At 41.5% G+C, this 16,005-nt stretch overlaps 2 protein-coding genes across 6 annotated transcripts in view; one reads left to right on the forward strand and one right to left on the reverse strand.

Annotated features, from left to right (window-relative positions):
* The window catches only part of CHLSN (cholesin), a 640,429-nt gene that overhangs the window by 377,304 nt on the left and 247,120 nt on the right, over positions 1-16,005 (forward strand). The gene's annotated exons all lie outside the window — the stretch shown is intronic.
* GPR146 (G protein-coupled receptor 146) overlaps positions 1-16,005 on the reverse strand; it is an 87,414-nt gene that overhangs the window by 3,524 nt on the left and 67,885 nt on the right. Inside the window, exons 1-2 of one of the 5 annotated variants that reach the window (XM_073636806.1) lie at positions 9,529-9,914; positions 5,558-5,720 (exon numbers count right to left, since the gene is read on the reverse strand). The exons of 2 other annotated variants lie outside the window; for them this stretch is intronic. The gene's annotated coding sequence lies outside the window, so the exon portion shown is untranslated. Of the gene's footprint in view, positions 1-5,557; positions 5,721-9,151; positions 9,423-9,528; positions 9,915-16,005 lie in introns of those variants that run through there. 2 more of the 5 variants (XM_073636803.1, XM_073636808.1) reach the window with 2 other exon arrangements.

A 16,005-nucleotide genomic window follows, 5' to 3' on the forward strand; every position in this document is an offset into this window, starting at 1 on the left:
GCAATCTACTGAGCTGGCCAGAACCACCTCTGGTGGGAGTCTATTCCACATTGTCACAGCTCTTACTGTGAAGAAACCTTTCCGTATTTGGAGATGAAATCTCTTTTCCTTTAGACGAAAGAGTGCCCCCGTGTCCTCTGTATTGACCGTAAAGTAAATAACTCAACACCAAGTTTACCTTTAATTGTAATCACTTGAGTACCGAGAGAGTCCATTTATTCCAATATATGGAGACACTTGGGGAAATTGTCTCCTGTTGCCCCCGTTATTGTCACTGTTAAGATGATGGTACCCCTATATTCTTCAATTTAGAACCTTCACCAGAGGCCTTCCTTTAATATGTATCTGTGAATGTTTACATCAGAGCTGATCAGGAGGGGAAGGAAGGTGGGACAAGACTGGAAGATGGGAAGTTAGCACAAGGAGCTAATCGGTTGTGCTGCAGTACTCACATGCTAACATGAAACACGCTGGTAAGAAGAGAGGACACAGAGGGGTGAGCTCATTGGTCTGCTGCTTCTTTTAAAGTTAAGGGACAAGAACTGCAATTGTTCCTGAACTGCAGCTGATAAAAAAACAGGTCTTCTGTCCTGCCAGACAGCGCTGTGTTATATGGCAGAGCTTTATAAATCTCAGTACCAGGTGGTGGATAGAAATACAAATCCTTTGACAGTAGAAACGGCATTCTTATACATATGTATTTCATCTGTGTATTTAAATGTGTGCCTGGTGTCCAGTTTTATACAGGTGGAAATGGATAAATTTATAGGCAACCAAGATGTCCTTCCATTACACCTGTCTCTTTCTGAGCAAAGGCAAACTCATCCTGTGTAATATGCAAGAAGCTTCTAGTCATTGAACCAGTCTGACCCCCTACCACAGTCTCTTCTTGTTGTTCATGGAAGGATGATATTTCTAATTCTGCATATTTGTCTGCTAGCACCGATGATTCATAGTTAATGGCCATTAATGAGAATTACACAGGAAAAGAGCTTGACAGATACACCAATATTTTCCGGATAAACGCTTAGTCATTTTAAAGTGAAATTAGTGTTAAATTGGATGTAGTGGTGTAAAAAAAATAGCTTGCTTTATTCAGTGCATCATCAAATATACTGTATAGTTTCTAATACATGGTGAAGGGTAAGGTTTGTTACATATGAATATATTTCATTGTATCCAGCATGACCCTGAGAGCTGTCGGTTGTCATTACAGTTACAAAGTACAGCTAGAAATGTTTCTTCTAACAAATGATCTGACTGTGTTAGTTAAGACCTAAGTGATTAAACACTGCTTGCTATACTTGGAATCATGCAGTAAAAAGGGAAAATTCATTTTGTTGTATTCTTTGTGCTTCAATCTAGCTTGTATAGCAGTTTATCAATAAAATACATCAAAGATACAATTGTGCAAGATTAAATTATGCAACAGCATCGTTAAATAATTGATGTATAGAAACCCTTGGCACACAATCTGAGTGAAGATTGAGGTCTCTGCTGCTTGTAATAATACAAGTGACCCATATACTGTCCGTACCTCCTTCAGTGTATTAATCATCCAGCAGATGCAGCGGTTTATGAGGCCAATCCTTCTGAGGTCAGGTGTGCTGTTATATTATCGTCTTTGGAATCGGCTAAAATAAGCATCAAGTGAGAACACATTCTCACCATCATTATATATTCTCTGGATTTATGTCAAATGCTGCTTGTATTCTCACCATCAGTATATATTCTTAGGATTATGTCAAGGGTTGTCATGTGAAAGAATATGCACAATCACAAGTGATCTTTGCCATTAGTAAGAAGCAAAACATAGGTCATGTATGATATAGCACTTTTGCCCTACCCTTGAGGACCTCCTGGCTGGGACTTTTGTTCTGGAATAGAAGTATGGTCTAGATCAGTGGTCTCCAAACTACAGTCCGTGGGCCAGATGTGGCCCTTTGCTTGCCTTTATCCGGCCCGCGGGACACTTCCTCCTTGCTCTGACAGCAACAATGGGGTATTATTCCTCCCACTGACACCAATGATGAAGCATAAATTCTTCCTCCGACACCAAAGGTGGGGAACTATTCCTCCCACTGACACCAACAAGGGGGCACTATTCCTCCCGGTGACACCATGAATGGGCCACTATTCCTCCCACTGACACCAACAAGGGGGCACTATTCCTCCCGGTGACACCATGAATGGGCCACTATTCCTCCCACAAATACCAATGATTGGGAACTATACCTCTTCCACTTCCCACAGGGGTGCTATGTACTTTTTTCACACCCACTGACCACTAGTCTGATGGGGGTGAATTCGTCCCTGGCTTTCTATATGATGTGGATACTCAAACAGTGATGTCCCTCTGCCACAATTTCTGAATAAGTAATGTCTACTTGGAAAATTGGTGTGTTCCAACCCCCCATTACATTCTCTGCAATATGTAGAATAAAGTAAGACTGTAACAGGAAGAATGGGAGCCCCTCATTATCCCCTCATAGTAGGTGTACAGACCCAGGAATTTAGGGCCAGCCATACACGCTTAGATATCTCTCATCCAGTCCAATCAGTTGATTACCCCATCCATGCTAAATAGTGTGGATAGAGGATTCTGCATTGCTATTGTATTCTCGCCTGAATACCTGAACCGTCACTTCTTTTTATTGGATGCAGTTTATGTTCAGCCAACAAATTTCCATCCTGCTCCTTCAATTTTAAAATCAACATTCGTTATGCTGGTGGTATGGTGCTATTCAGCAAAAATTTACAATGTGGTTTAAAGCCCTGTTCACACTTGCAAATGGGGCCGTTACCAAATGATCGATTAAATGCAAGTGGCCGTGATTAGCTGTGGGAGCTGTCAGCTTCCCATTGCTTTAAATGTGGCTGCTGCTCCAATTATTTATTAGGAACCGCAGCTGGTTCTCCCGTATGTAATTGCTAAGTCACAAGAGGGAAGGGGGCCTAACTTCCCAATATCTATCAAAATTTGCGACGTTCTTTGCTCACTGACTTCTGCCATGTTAAAAATGAATATAAAAGTTCAGTTAAACTAGTTGTAAAGGCAGAATGTTTTATTTATCTCAATGCATCTATGCATTAAGATAAAAAGCCGTCTGTGTGCAGCAGCCCCCCTAATACTTACCTGAGCCCCATCTCTAGGCAGCGATGTACACGAGTGCCTCGGCCATCCGGGACTCTCCCTCCTTATTGGCTGAAACACAGCAGCGCCATTGGCTCCCACTGCTGTCAATCAAAGTCAGTTAGCAAATCAGGAGAGAGAGGGGGCAGGGCTAAACCGAGGCTACGTGTCTGAGTGGACACACGGAGCTGTGGCTCAGCTCGGATGCCCCATAGCTTCCTGCTTGCTGTGGGGGCACTCGATGGCAGGGAAGGGCCAGGAGCGCCAGCATTGGATCCGAGAAGAGAAGGATCCTGGCTGCTCTGTGCAAAATCATTTCACAGGGCAGGTAAGTATAACATGTTTATTTATTTAAAAAAAAAAAACAACAACAAAAAACTAGACTTTAATATCACTTTAATTGTTTATTACTACTGTGACCATATTCTCTCTGGACGCCACTGTGTCTACTGTACTACATTAAATGTGTGCTGCTGCTGGCATATTAATAACTATTATTGTGTCTAATTGTTGCCTCAGATGGCCATTGAATAATTGAATAATGATAATGTTACTATTTTTTAATATCACGAAACATGGAAACTGTAAATTACATTCCAGTAGCTTTTGCTAATATTCCTTTGTGAAATCCTTTCCTCCACCTTCCTCCCTGTATATAACTTGTCAGATGCTGGTAACTCTACATCCCTTTTATTTAGAACTCATAGATTATCCCTGTAGTAGTGGGCTATACCATTACTGTGGGTTACTGGGAAATTTTCCTCTAGCATTTGGCATTTTGGTGCTGGAGGATGCTGTTAGCAGGCCCCTATGATATTAACCACTTGACCTCTAGAAGATTTTACCCCCCTTTATGACCAGGCCATTTTTTGCGATACGGCACTGCGTTACTTTAGCTGACAATTGCGTTGTCATGTCCTTTGTTTCCTCACAAATAGAGCTTTCTTTTGGTGGTATTTGATCACCACTGCAGTTTTTATTTTTTTGCCCTATAAACAAAAAAAGACCAACAATTTTGAAAAAAATAAAACAAAACAATATTTTTTTACTTCTATAAAACATATCCAATAAAAAATTGAAAAAATCTAAGTTTCTTCATAAATTTAGGCCAATATGTATTCTGCAACATATTTTTGTTAAAAAAAAATCCCAATAAGCGTTTATTGATTGGTTTGCGCAAAAGTTATAGCATCTACAAACTATGGGATATATATTGGATTCTTATTATTGTTTATACTAGTAATGGCAGCAATCAGCGACTTATAGCCGGACTGCAATATTGTAGCAGACAGTCTGACACTAACTTTGTGTGAACCAGTGACACTAATACAGTGATCAGTGCTAAAAATATGCACTGTCACTGTACTATTGACACTGGCTAGGAAGGGGTTAAACACCTTGGGCGATCAAAGGGTTAAGTGCTTAGCCAGTGTTTGTGTTGGGTGCTTTTACTAAGGGAAGTGATGGATTTTAAAGTTCAGCCCTTCCCCCCTGTTAGAACGGCTGATCTGCATTGTTTTCATTCATTCGTCCATTCTGTGTCTCTGCCTGACAATCGGCAGGTGGCAGTGGACATCCAGTGCCCGTCACCCGCACATTGGCTTCTGCTGTATATAATCAAAGCATGAGTGGCCCGCCAGTGGCGCACGCCCCCTGGGCGGAAGTGCAGAATCACGTATATACTGTACATGTGATTCTGCGCAGGAGGGCCGCCCTGTAGCAGTATTTTTGTTATGTAGCGGTCCAGAATGGGTAATTACAGTACATGTTTTCTAGCATGTGTGGGAGGCTTCAGGGTGGGAGATGGAACCAATGTCATCAGGAGCATCGGTTAGGTTAAAGTGTATGTCAAGGCAAAAAAAAATATATATATATATTCTTAGTACATCTTGGAATGCACACACATTTCCCAAAGTTATATACCTTTAAACACAGAAAAATACAGCTAATGTACCAGAAATATAGTATGCTCCTACCAGCCTCTTTGACATGACAACACAGCTCTGAATTCCTAATTATGTGGTGTCAGCCCTGCCTACTTCATTTCAGGTGGGTTACATGAAACAAAGATCTCTGCTCATCTCCTCCCTCTCATCCCTTTAACCCTTCCTTGTTCACAGGCAGAAAGCACAGGGAGCTATCCGCTTACAAGTTTTCTAGCAAATCATTAGGGATTTTTGTACTTTGTGAACCAATACAACAAAACACTTTCAATGATATATATTTACCAGACCAAAGGTGGAGCAAAGTACAGGTTCATTGTTAGAGGTTCCATACACTTCAAAGGGAAGAATTCGCTTGTAAAGGCCAAGTCTAACATTCAGTGCTGGCTGTTTAAAGCAGAGTTATAGGAAGCTATTAAAGACTCACATTTAATCCAGTTAGCTATTCATTAAAAATCATTAAATGCATTTTATATAGTACCTCAATCTGTCCTTATAAGCCTCCGGTAATCCCCTGTACAGCAGGACTCGGGCAGCACGCTAAGCCAATCAAGTTCTACTGCATTACACTCCACAAGTCTAACACACAGATAAACTTATCAGTGTGATGGCGCTTCCTTAGGCTTCATTTACATGGGCAGTATCTGTAGAGAAATGGCAATTCTTGTTGGCCATGAAACTAGCTGCATGCACACAGTGTGCACTAACAACAGTGGCACAGCCAAATATGTTCCCTGTACAAGTCTATGGCTGGTGGCTATTAGGGACTCTGACTGGCACTGGATGCAGACAGTTTGCATTAGACTACTCACAGTTCGTACGCGGCCAGTGCACCTCTAGAGGCAGTGTTTATCCCCATCTGAACACATCAACCTATCCACCCTTATTTGCTTGTCTGAATGAGGCCTTAATAGCCAACCACAGGCTGAGATAGGTCCTTGTCATTCTATGCATGTAGGTATAAAAACCTTTGGTGTGCTGCTCCCCCGGCAGACCCCCTAATACGTAAGCCCCCTTCTTGATCCAGTGATGTGCACGAGAGCCTTGGCTGTCCCAGGACTCCCTCTCTTCATTGGCTGAGACAGCAGCAGCAGCCATTGGCACCCACTGCTGTCAATCACAGCACAGTGAGCCAATGAGGAGAGAGCGGGGGGGGTGGGGCCGAGTCGTGGCTCTAGGTGTCTTTTGGATGCATTGAGCAGAGCACGCACCAGTTCCCCCATAGCAAGTGGCTTGGTATTGGGGGCACTGGTCAAGGGGGAGAATCCAGAAGTGCCGGCGGGGGACACGAGAAGAGGAGGATCGAGGCAGCTCTGTGCAAACCCATTACACTGAGCAGGTAATTATGATGTTTATTGTTTTAAAAAAAGCCAAACTTTTAATAGCACTGTAAGTGGAGAAAAATGAGGCCAGAGATCTGGCTAAAGCCCCGTACACATGACCCGAAAATCGTATGAAAAATACCGCTTTCGAAGTGATCGCACGATAATCAGATCGTTGGTGCAGAGGTTTTGAGAGCCGATCACCACAGTTCAACCGATATTATCCGATTGGACAAGCCCGAAAATTCTTCTCATACAATACCAGATTGTACGATTTTAGTTTTATCAGTACAGTTGTCATTTCAAAATGCAGTACAAATTCATTACAACACATGACATCACTTTTTTATTCCGTCAAACGAGAATTTTCGTAACTTTAGTAAAATCTTCATGTTCGATATGCGACTAGCATGCAAAAAAAAAAAAAAACACGATCTGTCATCTGATTTTTGGATCGTGTGTAGGCTTAACCATCTGGAAGGGGTAGTGAATCTCAGGAGTGGCCAAACAGAATTACAAATATTTTGACAGATAACATAATTCACACTTATGTATTTCCTCTAAGTATTTAGCTCCTGATATGTAGTTCTACTTTACTTGCCTCAGGCTTATTACTTTCTGGTAGCAATATCCTGCATAGTAGGTTAACAAATGTCAGGGCAATTTTAAAGTGGTTCAACAGTCAAAGCATTTTAATCTTTCTTTATTTCCTTAAGGTAAAAATGTCCTGTTAGTAGTATTGCCAGCCCCGCCTCCCCCTCTCCTAAATACTTACCTGAGTCCTGTATCGATCCAGCACTATGCCTGTCTGCAGCAGCTCCCTCCTTTCTCTCACAGGCAGCAGTGGGGGCCATTAAGCAAAGAACAGGGGTGGGACCAAGCCACGCTGTGTGTCGGTAGCCCACCAGCAAGGAACCCCAGAAAAGGAGGATCAGGGTGCTCTGTGCAATACTATTGCACAGAGAAGTTTAGTATAACATGTTTGAGATTTTACAAAATAAAAAATTAAAGCTTTACAATCATTTTAAGTTTTTTCTTAAATGCATGAAGCTATATCACTTCTGATCCCTCTTTCATACATTAAAGCCTAAGCCTCACCATTTCTAAGGCTCGGTTCACACTGGAACCGGCTGCGGATTGCACAGGAACGCTGTCTGTCCCTATTCAAGGACGAATCGGGGCCGAATCTTTGGCCGATTACGGCTCTGAAACAGAGCCAAAGACACACAGCGTTTCTGTGCAGTGCGCTCCGCAGCTGCCCCTGACGTATGTGAAGCGGCTCCATAGAGAGCCGGTCATAATCTCCTGCTATGCGAATTGGATGCGGGGAAAACCGCATCCAATTTGCATAGGTGTGAACTCAGCCTGAACCATTTTTTTTTAAATGGGATAATTGCCACATTAATCAAGCTCAATATATTGTAATATATAAATTATTTTGTATGGCTTTGTATCATATAGCCAAAGAAGAATTTTCTCTATACGACTTGGAAAATATCACAGGGACTTTTTCAGAGCACACAGTAAATACATTGCAAATATTCGCTGGCTAAAAAGATAAATGAATAACTCACATTTAAATGAACAAATATGTTTTGCGTAAGAATTTTTTGTAATATTAAAACCTAGCAAATAAACAGATTAAATGACTTACAGAGACACCCATTCTAAGGCTTCAAAGAGAACTAAAAAGAATAATAAACTGACGAGCGGGACAACCTTGTGGACCATACCTCTACCTTTCAACCCTTTTTCTTCTTTCTCTTTCCTTTTCTCCACCTTATGATTAAAGCTCATTATCAGAATTTATTTGACCTATATACACTCTACCTGTAAACAATATGTATAGTAGGTATAAATCATTTAAATACCTACAAAAGTAACTAAGGAAATGATATATATCTTTAATTTAGGTTTACGTGAACCCAATGTTTAATATTTGAAATTTCATGATATTTACCTATATAAACCCTACTGTAAAACAATGAGCTTACTTTATAGATCCTTGTAAACTTACTTTATGTATCTTTATAATATTGTATACTCAATAAACTTCTTTTGACAAGGAAAACCTAGCAAATAAATTCCAAAGAAACTAGAGCCCATCAGAGCCACCTTATATCAGAGTCCATAATGAAGCTCCCCTTACATGAGATTCTCACATATATCAGAGCCTCCCTTATATGAGCGTCCCCATCAAAAAAAAAAATCATAAAATCTCGCAGCGGGTCAGATTTGAGCCATGGACCGTAGTTTGGAGACGCCTGACATAAAGCATAAACCATTCCAACTTGCATGGTTGATAGAATGGAAACAACACATAACTATTACATGCTCTGGGGTCCATGAATATTCCCTCTGTTAGCTTTCAGTTTGAGGATGTCATTGGAGAACACATTCAATTAGTTAGGTCTAAACTACCAAGTGCGATGCGTCATATGATTTATGAGCCACTCGGGGTCCATTCATGACCTTACAGAAAATAAATAAAAACAATTTCAGAAAGTTGAACAGCCTGAATCCCTTATAACATGCAACAGCTCATTTCTCTACATGAATCTTCAGCAGGTTGTCTGGCAGCATCTTATTAAAGTAATAAATAAATTATACCGCACTAAAGTAGTCCATGAATGTGCTAAACATTTCCTATCATTAGTGACCATGGTGATGATTGTAAATTTGTATATGTCAAATTTATCTTTTTTTTTTTTTAATATTAAAAGCCTGTTTATTCTAGTGAATTCACCGCTTACCCCTTGATGAAAATGTCCATAGCAGAGAGAACTCACTGTCCCCACAGCACAAATAAACATTGATTGGTTGCTATAGATTATTGTCAGCTTGTCCTTGTAAAAATGAAAGTGAACTTGAGTTTAGGATTGTGAAATCTTCCTAAATTCCTAGGACATTGACACATATATAATAGTAAGGAAAAGCGAAGAAGTTCTAGGATGACGTTGTTCCAAGATCAGAAGATCTTTCCATCCAACAAATGGACCTTCTGTAACACCAATTAACTGACGTACTGCCAGAGGGGACTGTGAGCACACTGTGGAACTTCTTGGTATGCAGCACATTTCTCCAACAGAGAATGATTTACTATGAATGTTAGTTATTAAAGAGCTCCTACCTTGTGCTGAACATTCCTCGCTCTAGTAAGGATCTGCAGTGAGCCTGTTAAGTTTCAGATAGGAAGGAAGCAGATACATTTCCTGAGCATTGTTTCTCTGTGTCTGAGCTAGGCTGACTTTGCTGCTTCATCATCTCGGGGGGGGGAGGAAAAAAAAAAAAAAATTGTACACACACGAGTTGCACTTGTTTTCCAGCTCGTATTGCGCTCACAAAGTTTCAGTTCTTCTTGGCAGGCTGTCTTAGCCACTCCCTATGGACTGTTTACAAGAATGGAGGTTGGCTCGTCCACTGATAGGCAGGGATGAGATTAGAGACAGACATACAGGTGCCTGATGCTCTCTGGGCTGCTCTGACGCCCTCTCTCACCCATTTCCTGTTAGAGAAATGTGCAGCACATGCGTCACACACACTTCTCTAGAAACAGCCTGCCTTCAAAGTGAAAGAGCTGCCAAAATGTGCATCACTTCAATGAACAGCAGCAGACTTCTCCAATAACAGCAGTGAAGCTGAAACCAAAAGCAGCCAATTGTTTTTCAATTCACTGAATGTAGAAAAGTGAAAGGTGCTCTTTAAATGAATCTTAAAAAAATGCTAATTTGGGAAAAATCTTTGGGGTGGATTTACTAAAGGTAAATAGATTCTACGCTTTGCAAGTGTAGTTGCTCCAGAGCAGAGGTCTCCAAACTGCGGCCCGGGGGCCGGATGCGGCCCTTTGCTTGCTTTTATCCGGCCCCTGGGGCACTGTTTCCTTCACTGACACTAACAAAGGGGCACAGTTCCATCCAATGACACCAACAAAGGGGCACAGTTCCATCCAATGACACCAACAAAGGGGCACAGTTCCATCCAATGACACCAATGATGGGGGATTCCTCCTAATGACACCAAGATGGGCCACAGTTCCTCACCAACAATGGGGCACAATTACTCCCAATGACACCAAAGATAGGGCACAATCCCTCCTAATGACACAAAAAAATGGGACGCTATTCCTCCCAATGACATTAACAATGGGGCCCAATGACACCAATGATGGGGCACAATTCCTCTCACTGACACCAAAGACGGGGCATTGTTTAATCCATCTGATGTTGGTTCTTTTTCTACTCCCGATGGCCACAATCCCCTGAAAGTCTGAAGGACAGTAAACCGGCCTTTTATATAGAAAGTTTGGAGACCCCTGCTCCAGAGCTTAGTAAATGAGGTGAAGCTTCACTTTGCAAAGAATACCCAATCACATGCAAGAAAAAAAAACAGCATTTTTGCTTGCACATGATTTGATGACGAAAGTCAGCAGAGTTTCCCTTCATTTACTAAGCTCTGGAACAACTGCACTTGCAGAGTGCACAGTCTATTTGCCTTTAGTAAATCCACCTCTTTGTGTCCACTACCCTGTAAGCAGAGATGTTGGTACCCAGTGCTCGTCCCAACTACATACACTATATTACCAAAAGTAACACCTGCCTTTTAGAGCTGCATGATTCTGGCAAAAATGAGAATCACGATTTTTTTTTTTTGCTTAGAATAAAAAGATCACGATTCTTGTGACATAAAATCTTTCACATTATACAAAAAAAATTGGGCTAGCTTTACTGGTTAGATTTTTTTTTTTGATTCATTAAAGTAATTTTTTCCCCAAAAAAAGTATTTGAAAGACCGCTGCACAAATACAGTGTGATATTAAATATTGCAACAACCACCATTTTATTCTCTAGGGTCTCTACTAAAATATATATATATATATATATATGATGTTTGGGGGTTCTAAGTAATTGTCTAGCAAAAAAAAAAATGATTTTAACTTGAAACTAACAAATGTCAGAAAAAGGTTTAGTGTTTAAGTGGTTAAACTTTCCTCATTTACACACCAAGTCTATTCCTTTGACAAATTGTTACAATGTTTATACTTAAATTCCACTGCTAAAGAATGTTGTGATTCTTGGCAGACTACCCAGTTTATTTCTTCCTTTCTTTTGACGGCTGTGGCTTCAGAAGAGCAGAGAGAATTCTTTGCATAGAAAGAATCGTGAAACACTTTAGTCAAGATCACAACGGGGAAAAATGGCGATAACGATTCTTGACGATTAATCGTGCAGCTCTACTGCCTTTACATGTACTTTAATGGCATCCCAGTCTTAGTCTGTAGGGTTAAATATTGAGTTGGTCCACCCTTTGCAGCTATAACAGCTTCAACTCTTCTGGGAAGGCTGTCCACAAGGTTTAGGAGTGTGTCTATGGGAATGTTTGACCATTCTTCCAGAAGCGCATTTGTGAGGACAGGCACTGATGTTGGATGAGAAGGCCTGGCTTGCAGTCTGCGCTCTAATTCATCCCAAAGGTGTTCTATCGGGTTGAGGTCAGGACTCTGTGCAGGCCAGTCAAGTTCCTCCACCCCAAACTCGCTCATCCATGTCTTTATGGACCTTGCTTTGTGCCCTGGTCCAGATCATTTGGTGGAGGGGGGATTATGGTGTGGGGTTGTTTTTCAGGGTTGGGCTTGGCCCCTTAGTTCCAGTGAAGGGAACTCTTAAGGCGTCAGCATACCAAGACATTTTGGATAATTTCATGCTCCCAGCTTTGTGGTAACAGTTTAGGGTTGGCCCCTTGCTTTTCCAATATGACTGTGCAATACTTTTGGTAATATAGTGTATGTAAAACGTCTTATGTACAGATTAAAGGGTTAGTTCACCTTTAAAAAAAAAGCTGCCTATGCAGGTAAGGAAAATTTGTATATCATAACAAACTGGGCAGCTCTGACTAAGGCTCGGTTCACACGGGGGCGACTTGTCAGGCGACCTAGCCGCCTGACAAGTCGCCTCCCGTTCTGTGCTATGGAACCGTTCTAATCGGAGCGACGCAAGTCGCTCCGACTTAGAAGAAAGGTTCCTGCACTACTTTGGGGGCGACTTGCATAGACTTCTATACAGAAGTCGTCCTGCAAGTCGCCCCGGCAGTCGTGTGCAGGTCGCCTCGGTGAGGCGACCTGCAAGTCGTGCCGCCTCTGGTGTGAACCGAGGCTAAAGTTGAATAATACCCCCAAAACAATTGTTGGTCTTGGGAGACCTGCAATAGTGTCTACATCGAGATGGTGCTACCCTGTATCATATAGGATGGGTATAATCACAAAAAGCCATATAACCAAAAAAGATAACAAAAAAGGGCAGCTACTTCCTTGTAAACAGTTTATTAACATCATACATGATAGAAAAAATATTCAGCATCACAACCCCCCCCCCCTGATGGCAGCTGAGCCCCCTATATCCCAGGACCCCCACCAAAACCAAAAAAGTCCCCCTCTCTCTAACCTATGAAGCAATCCTTCCTACAAGGAGCTGGGGAAATCGCCGACCCCTAGAAAGACCCACCTGAAGGGGGGCACCCAAGGCCAAAGAAGACCGGATAGGATGCCCAAGGTAACCGTGGTCTAGACAGCCCTCCATCTTAGAACTACAGTGGGTAAATGGAGTGCCTGTAACTAGATCAACTGATTCCCAAGTGGTCCACCACAGTATAGGTTGAAATAACTGATGAAGTGCATATGCTATGATACCACATGCATGCCACGGTAACTGCTAAACCACAGCCTGACAGAATAGTCTCAATTACAGTTCGTGAGGTGGCATTTATTAGTAGAAGGCACCAGTACTAATAATTAATATTGGTTGCATGTTGTCTATTGGGAACCATAAGAACATGAAGCAGTACGTTGATTGTGAATTGCAGGCATAAGTGAATGAGTTGATTGATAGATGAGCAACTGCGTACAGAATGGATGTGCACTGGGCAAGGCAGCCAAATGTATGTAAGATAAGGTGCTCCTTCCAATTCCAGGAAAGACATACATCAGGCAGTCTGAAATAAAAAAATTGAATGCTTAAAAGCCACTAAGCGGTCACCTCAATTCTGATGTAGAAATTGGTTGCGAATGTACGGCACATTAAAATGACACCTGACAGATGCTAGGTAGGTGGAGAATAGTGTACTGCTACTCGGTACCTTCTCGATGGACTCTTAGCCGTGTCATCAGTCCCGGCCTGTGCTAAATAGCTAGTCCCATACAGTGAGGGTACCGCCGCAAGCACAGCCGATGTAACCACTTCCAGGAACACTGTGGAATCAGAGGGTACTCACAGAACCATGCCCATAGATCCGGCATCCATACCAGCACATGTTAGCATTCAAACTGCTTTTCCTATCATCCACAAAGATGACCGCTGCTTTGAAGTTGCTTCCAGCCTGTGGATAAATCACTGTGGCGGCTCTGGCTACCATCCTGTGTATGGTCCTGCTGGGGAGATGGCTATGTGGTGCTGCAGGGGGAGGGGGATGCATCCCCACATCAACGCATTTCGTTTTGCCCACCAGAACTTCATCAGGATTTGTGATGCTGAATTGAATATTTTTTCTATAATGTATGATTTTAATAAGCTGTTTATGAGGAGGTAGCTTAGAGGTGTGTATACCCTTTTTTGTTCTTTTGTTTTTTTTTTTTTTTGTTATAAAGTTAAATAATGTCTTTGCTTTAGGTGTAGACCATATATATAAACCTGACTGGAATACACCCAGGACATTGCTAGGAAATTGCTAGATGAGGCCTAGTTGTTACTGCTCATCCATCACTATCAGAGGAGTGAGCTTTTTCTCTGATTCCAACCCCCTCACGTGCTCTTTCTCTCCCCTGATGCAGTAGCTCCGAGCATTGGAGAATTCACTCTTATGATGGTGGAGGTGAGCAGTAACAACTAGGCCTAACTTAGCAATGTCCTAGTAACATCCTGGTAGTATTCCAGCCAGGTTTCAGGAGGTAGGTAAATAGCCTACACCTATAGCAAGGGAATTATTCAACTTTACTCAGAGCTGCACAGTTTTTGTTTTATCCACAGATACTCCTTATCTGCGTAGGCAGTTTTTGGGGAAAGGTGAACTAATCCTAAAGCCTAAGTTTACCTGCAAAAAAAAAAATACAAAATCAGCACAAGGGGCATTGCTTACCTTCACTGTGATGTGTCCAATGCCCCCTGCCACCGTAATCTTATGGTGTGGCGAGGGTTAATAGAACTGAGTAGCTGTCACAGGCACACATCAAGAGTGCCCAGTTATGCCTGCCCTTTCCACCCAGCTCCTCCATTCAAAGAAGCTGTTACTACAACATTTATGAAGGAAAGTGATCTATGAATAGAGGGGGCAGATCTGTTAATCATCCGCCTGTCCTCCATTCATAGTTCCTGTTTAATTCATGGAAGCTCTAGTAACAGTTTCTATGAACGGAGCATCTGGACGGATAGGGTGGACCAAGCCTCTGACAGCTCCCCAGTTGTTCTACCCTCCCTGGAACATAAGGACAGAAGGGATGGGGGACAATGGAGGACAAAAGATTTCTAGTGAACTAGAAGACAGAAGCACAAGGGACAAATCACACTGGTAAGGTAAGTAATGACCCTTGTACTGTTGTACTGATTTTGTAGGTAAATTTAGCCAATAAAGGGTATGACATAATCTGCACAATTTCTGCAAACTATGTTTAAGAAAATATTTTTTATGAATATATATCTGGAATAAAAGTACCATATGTTTGCCTGGAGATCAGATTTACAATACACCTGTCATTGCACAGTCGTGGGGTTTGCTGTTTCTGGCCTCTCCCTGAAAATGCTAGCTGCCTGTCTTTAGTATTTCTGAGACAGACTGCAAACAAGCATACATTTTTTGAAAGTAGGAAAAAAGTCAGTATCCTTATCTCTAGGCTTGTTCTGGCTCAGTGACTATGAAAGAATAGAGGTAAAAGTATTTTCAGGACAGCCAGAAAGAGAAGTCAATAATGGTTAAGCACATACTTTTCTCATGACAGGTTTCCTTAAATATAGAATTTGTATCAACTCCTGCATACCAAATGATACTTCAGATTAGATTGACAGATGAAGTGCTTCACTGGCTACTGAAATGCTAACAAACATAAATATATTCATCCAGTTACTGGCTATACAGACACATTCATTGTGTTAAATTTTTACAACCCAATCCCACTGTTAGGCCAAGAGGAAATATTTTTTTTTTATCTAGCTCAGCCTTTCTAAACCTTTTTTATTCTAGAGGAACCTATGAAATCATTTTTGGGTCTCGGGAAACCCCTGTTGAATGTGTTTTATATCTTCAGCTACATTAGTGTAATCACTGAGTTGCATAACGAAAATAATAAAGAACGTACAGTATGTAGAATGTTTAACTCCTACAACAGATCATTTTTTAACATCCTCCCCCTCTACATGACAAAATGATTTTCAGCAATAATCATTAAATGAAATTATAATCATGAACAAAAAATAATTAAAGATAATGAACATTGTAGTGTTCCCTTGCATTAATGGTCTATAGAGTAATGGCCCCCTACATTTGTGGTCAGTGGAGACATCGCATCCTTTGGTCAATGAAGAATTGGTCCCCTTACAATTGTGGGCAGTGAAGAATTGGCCCCCTT

The sequence above is a fragment of the Aquarana catesbeiana genome, linkage group LG06 (genome assembly GCF_042186555.1).
Source record: "Aquarana catesbeiana isolate 2022-GZ linkage group LG06, ASM4218655v1, whole genome shotgun sequence".
Classification (NCBI taxonomy): domain Eukaryota; kingdom Metazoa; phylum Chordata; class Amphibia; order Anura; family Ranidae; genus Aquarana; species Aquarana catesbeiana.